The sequence below is a fragment of the Panthera tigris genome, chromosome B1 (genome assembly GCF_018350195.1).
Source record: "Panthera tigris isolate Pti1 chromosome B1, P.tigris_Pti1_mat1.1, whole genome shotgun sequence".
NCBI classification, from domain to species: Eukaryota; Metazoa; Chordata; class Mammalia; order Carnivora; family Felidae; genus Panthera; species Panthera tigris.
In genome coordinates, this window is record NC_056663.1 from 122,619,114 (window position 1) to 122,625,113 (window position 6,000).

Consider the following 6,000-nt stretch of genomic DNA (forward strand, 5'->3'; position numbering starts at 1 on the left):
TATCCCAGAATTTAAAACCAAGTGAGATACAGGACTCAGGAGTCAGATTAGCTGGAGGTCAAATTAGCAGCTATATTACAGATACTGCTAATGAGCAAGGAGAGCCAAATGGGCATACTAGCATTCCTCCCCCTGCCATGGCCTTGAACAAACCAACTCTCCTGTCATCCCAAAGAGAGCTGAACTGTGGGTTTTCCCTCCAGTGGCAGGCTATTTACTAAAGGGCAGAGGAGAATTAAGTCATTCTGAAGGAAAGAACCCAAGAAATCTCTGGCCACACATTCTCAGTTCCCTTTCCCCAACTCATCAGTGAGATAATTTAGCTCTATCTTTCAGGGGATGGAAGGCTTAGGAAGGAAGAGAGTGAAGGGGGCAGTTGCTAGAGAAAACAGGAGTATTTTCTTAATTTTCTTCCTTCAGAGGGAAGTTTCTCTCCTTTGTATGGAATGTGTGGAATGGAGGGGAAGGATAAATATTACCATTATAATCCCATCAGATGGGTCTTATAGGTCATGTTTCAGAGTTAAGATTTCATTTTAAGTACAGTTTATAATTCGGAAAGATCACCTTGGCTCCGGTGAAAAAATAAGAGCTGATGGTGAGAGATGATGTGGTTTGCACCAGGCTGGTTGTAGTGGAGAAGAAGAGTAAAAAGATTACAGGTATAGAGGCAAAAAGACTGCACTTATTGATGAATTAGATTTAGGTGAGAGAGTCAAGGAGGAATTAAGTGTAAGTAATTAAGGCTAATTAAGGCTGAGATTTCTGGTTTCAGTGACTGGATGGATGGTGATGCCTTGTATTCAAATGGAGAAAACTGAGAAAGAAACAAGAGGGCAAGAAAATCATATTTATTGGATTTAGCAATGAGAAGATTATGGGTAATTCTGTAAGCATAATTTTTGGGAATACTGGGAAGTGAAGCCAGAGATAATTTTTTTTAATGTTTATTTATTTTTGAAAGAGAGAGTATGAATGGGGGAGGGACAGAGAGAGAGGGAGACACAGAATCCAAAGCAGGCTCCAGGCTCTAAGCTGCCAGCACAGAGCTGGAGGTGGGGCTCAAACCCCTGAACCATGAAATCACAAGCTGAAGTTGGACTGAGCCACCCATGTGCCCCAAAGTGAAGCCAGATTTAGAGTTTGAAGAAGGGCTAGCAGGTGATTGCTTGTGTGCGTTTTTAAAAGAATTTCTGCGGAGGTGAGCAGAAAATTGGCATAATAAGGGAGATATGGGACTTGGGGTGCCTGGGTGGCTCAGTTTTAAGCATCTGACTTTGGCTGGGGTCATGGTATTGCAGTTCATGAGTTCAAGCCCCACAGAGGACTCTCTGTTGTCAGTGTGGAGCCTCTTCAAACCTCTGTCTCCCTTTCTCTGCCCCTCCCCAACTCGCATGCAAATGCATGTGTGCACTCTATCAAAAATAAATAAACATTTAAAAAATGTTTTAAAGGGAGATGTGGTATTTAAAAATATTTTTAATTGGGGTGTCTGGATGACTCAGTTGGTTAAGTCTCTGACTTCAGCTCAAGTTCATGATCTCACGATTCATGAGTTTAAGCCCTGCATTCAGCTCTGTGCTGACAGCTCAGAACCTAGAGCCTGCTTCAGAGTCTGTGTCTCCCTCTCTCTCTGTCCCTACCCCACTTGTGCTCTCTCTCTCAAATAAACATTAATTTTTTTTGAAAAATAAAATAAAAATATCTTTTGTTTTTACACTGAAGTGGATGGTCTCTCAGTGATGCAAAGTAGACAGAATAATTGGAGGTACAAAACCTTTGGAAAAGCAAGAGGGGATGGGACCCAGGGCTCTTAGTGGGCTGATGAGCCTGAGAGACAGACACCTGAAGTGAATCTCTGTAACAGGAGTGAAGATACTAACCCACTTACAGGTGGGTTGGTAGATTTGAGGTCAGGAAGATGTGGAGTCTCCATTGAATGATTTCTATTTTATTTATGAAGCATGAGGAGACATCATTAATGGAGGGTAAGGGGAGGGGCAGGGGAAATAGGAGATTTGAGGTGAGAAGAAATGGCATAAAATAGTTGTGTCCAAAATTATGAATGCAAACCTAATGCAGAAACTAATTAGTATTGTGGACAGTGATGAATGTCTGTATGAAGTTTGTAATTATCAATGAAAAAATATGTTAGTCTGATTGTGTTATTTCCTTCAACATGTCATTGCCTATCAGAGACTCTGATGTGGCCAAATAAGTGTTTCAGTGTGGTTAATAGCACATGTGAGGTAAAAGAATGAGATACTTGAAATTTATATTTCAGAGGTGGTTCCGTTTATAAATTCGAGGGTATGACCGTGGGATCAGGTGGCCAAAGAGGAGAGGAAAACTTAAGAAGTCAAGGAACTAAGAGGAAGGTTATAGGCTGAGTCATTCACATGGATGTTGAAATTATAGAGCACAATGACAAAAGCAGGAATCAGAGTGTGAGCCAGGGGCTAGCTTGTCTTTGAGTAAAAGGAATGGCCAAGAGATCAGCAGATGGCAGCAGCATGATTTAGGAAGGATATAGCCAGATGGCATGAGCTTCAAGAGAGCAGAGGTCTCTGCAGGAGGACAGTGGGGAGCAAGGACAATACCTGCTCAGTTTATTGGCCCTGGCATAGGTGGGGTGTGAGGGGAAAAGCAGCTGTCACTTGAGAGGACTGTAGGGTAAAATGTCCTCACCTGGAAAGTCAGTTTTCAGTCAAAAGATGGAAGGGAAAGTTTCTAGAAGATTAAGAATATAACAGAGGGTTTTGTTATCAATGCTGCTTGATAAACCATACCACAATTCAGTGACTTAAAGTAATAATTTTACTATTTCTTGAGATACTGTAGGTTGACTGGGCCCAGCTGAGTGATTCTTCCAATTCGCATGATGTCAGATGGGGCTGAGGTCACCCGGGATTTGATTTGGCTTGAAAATCCAAGTTGCTTCATTCACATATCTGGTGCCTTAGTGGAGATGACTGGAAAGCTGGGCTCAGCTAGGACAATTCCCTGTCTCTCTCCCTATAGTCTCAGGGTCTCTCCCTCTCCACATGAACTTTCCAGCAGTGTTGCTACACTTCTAACATGGCAGCTCAGAGCTCCCAAATGCACAAAAGTGGAAGCTCACAGAAATTATTGAGGCTTAGACCCAGAACTGGCATAGTACCACTTCTGCCACATTCTATTTATTAAAGTGAGTCACAAGGACAATCCAGATTCCAGGGAGAAACTCACAATATTGTCAATACCAGGAGATGTGATCATTGGGAGCTATCTAAGGAGATTAGCTACCACAAGAAGCTGGTGATCCAGACTCAGGCTTTTTAGAGGGCAGAGTGGAAAGGTTGAGATGGGAGTGGGATTCAGTCAGATTAGAAGATTGAAAAGCAGTATAGAAATGGACCAGCAGGTTGTAATAATAAAGGCACTTGTACCTCCAGAGATGGGTGAAGTAAACGGGAATTTGAGGCATCATGGGATTGGTTCTACTAAAGCAGTGATCTCCAAATTTCTTTTTAGATTTTGCACTCCTGACTAAAAATGTTTAAATGTTGCTCATTCATTACAATTATATAATTATTAATTATATATATTTAATCATGTTCTATAATATGTACTTAGTTTTTTTATGTTTATCTTTGAGAGAGACAGAGAGAAAGAGACAGAGTATGAGTGGGGGAAGGGCAGAGAGAGAGAGGGAAACACAGAATCCAAAACAGGCTCCAGGCTCTGAGCTGTCAGCACAGAGCCTGATACAGGGCTCAAACTCATGAACTGCGAGATCATGACCTGAGCTGAAGTTGGACACTTAACCTACTGAGCCATACAGGCACCCCAGACTATAATACATACTTCATAAAACAAACAAAATAGAAATTAAGAATGATGAGATTAAAAAAAAGATTAAATAATAGTTTTCATTCTATTTATCATTGGTTTCATTCCATTATCTTTTCATTCTATTTATCAATGTTTCATTCTATTTATCAATGGTTCATTCTGTTTATTCTATTCATCATTCTATTTATCATTCTGTTTCATTCTATTTATCAATGGTTCAACAACCTTTTGCCTTTTTTGGTGATGTCAATTTGGTTGACATACATCATTAATTTAGAACATCTTGGTTTAGGGGTGCCTGGGTTGCTCAGTCAGTTTAACGTTTGACTCTTGATTTCAGGTCATGATCTCACTGTTTATGGGCTCAAGCCCTGCATCAGGCTCTGTACTGACATTTCAAAGCCTGCTTGGGATTTTCTCTCTGCCCCTCCCCAACTCGCACTTGCTCTCTCTCTCTCAAAAAACAAACAAAAACAAACAAAACAAAACATTAGCAAAAAAATCTTGGTTTAATATCTAATGATATAGTGGCTGAGAGGTCTGGTTTTAAGTTCAGTTTATTCCCATATTGGTTTTAATGTCTATTTTAGCTGAAAGAGCTATCGCACAAAAATAAGTACAGCCAGATAGAAGTGTACCATTATCTGTGTTTGATAACTCATACTTATTTTTAAATCCCATCCCCAATTATGCAAAGGGTTTTGTTGAAATGTAGCTAGCAAACATGTATCATCCCCAACATCAGTCAGTTGTTCTCAGAAACAAATCAGAACTTATTGCATTTTTCTAATTTTAAGAAAGGGGTTTAAAACCCATTGAAACTACTCACCTGGAAAATTTTTAACAACAGTTTTAAGAACTCTATTTCCATGTTTTTAAGTGTGTAGATATTAGAAGTCTTACATTTAAATTGTTTTCAGCAACAAAACAGTGGGACATTTCCAAGTAACTATTTTAAAAATGATCTCTCTGTAGCACAAATGTCTTTTGAATAGCAGTTTTTCCTTCATTATTGAAAATATCACCTTTACCTTGAAGAAACTGATTAAGAATATTATTTTGGTTTCAAAAATATCTGACAGTCACTTGTATTCATAGCAAAGCTCAGCAAAGTGGACACACTTATCAAAAATTTTTTAAAGATAAATATTACTCAACTTTTAGTTGGATAATCCTTTTTAGGAGATAACCAGTGAACTGCCTACCATGTGGTAAAAATATTTTCATGGTCACACCTTGTCTTAGACAAAGTATATAAAATCTCCATTGTTATTTTAAAGATCTAATCTTATAAAAATTAACCACATTGACAACATTCTGTGTAGCATGTAAATTCCGGTATAACACCTAGAAAAACTATCAACTTATGAGCACCTCAATGCCAACCCTTCCTGGGCCTCCTGTACATGCTACTGTGTTTGACTTGTGGAACATTGAGGTCAACCGTGTTAGTGCATTAAGTATTACAAAAGTATAAATCCCTTCATATTTTTTAGACACAAAATAAATGTGTCAAGTCTAATATTTTATTCTTGCTCCCCATTGTTTTGTACACCGCACTTTGGAAACCATGTCCTTTGAGTAGAACAAAGAGGATGGACACTGGGTTTTTTAGCAATATAGGCCTAAGTAAAACATTGAAACTGTCTTTGGGGTTAGGTTACTGTTCCTTCTGGCAACTCTTGGTGTACTGGAGACTTCATGCCAAAAAGTCTCACTGCAATACAATTCTTAAGCCCCAACTACATGCAGACAATAGTTGTAACAATGACTTTCACACTGAAAGATGAGAATTGGCATAAGAGAGAGGATGAAGAGACTGGTATTACTGGTTTATTTTTTCTTACGCAAAATTCTTAATCACCAAATCATAGAGAATAAAAACTGTTAGTGTTTGTCAAGACCTCTAGATGACAAAGAGATCTGATCTAACTCCTGGTCTTTAGGTACCTATTATATACATTTATTAATTTACTCATTCACTTAATGTTTTTTCCATAACTTTTAGTATATATTTTAGAAGTGAGGAAAATTAGTTTCAAGGATTTACCAAAGATTATACTTCTAGTCAGTGGTGAAGATTAAGCTAATTGGCCAGGCTCTCTGCCTCAAGTACTTCTCTTAAACTCTTCAGTTACTAAGATGAGGTATGAAATGCTTCAACAC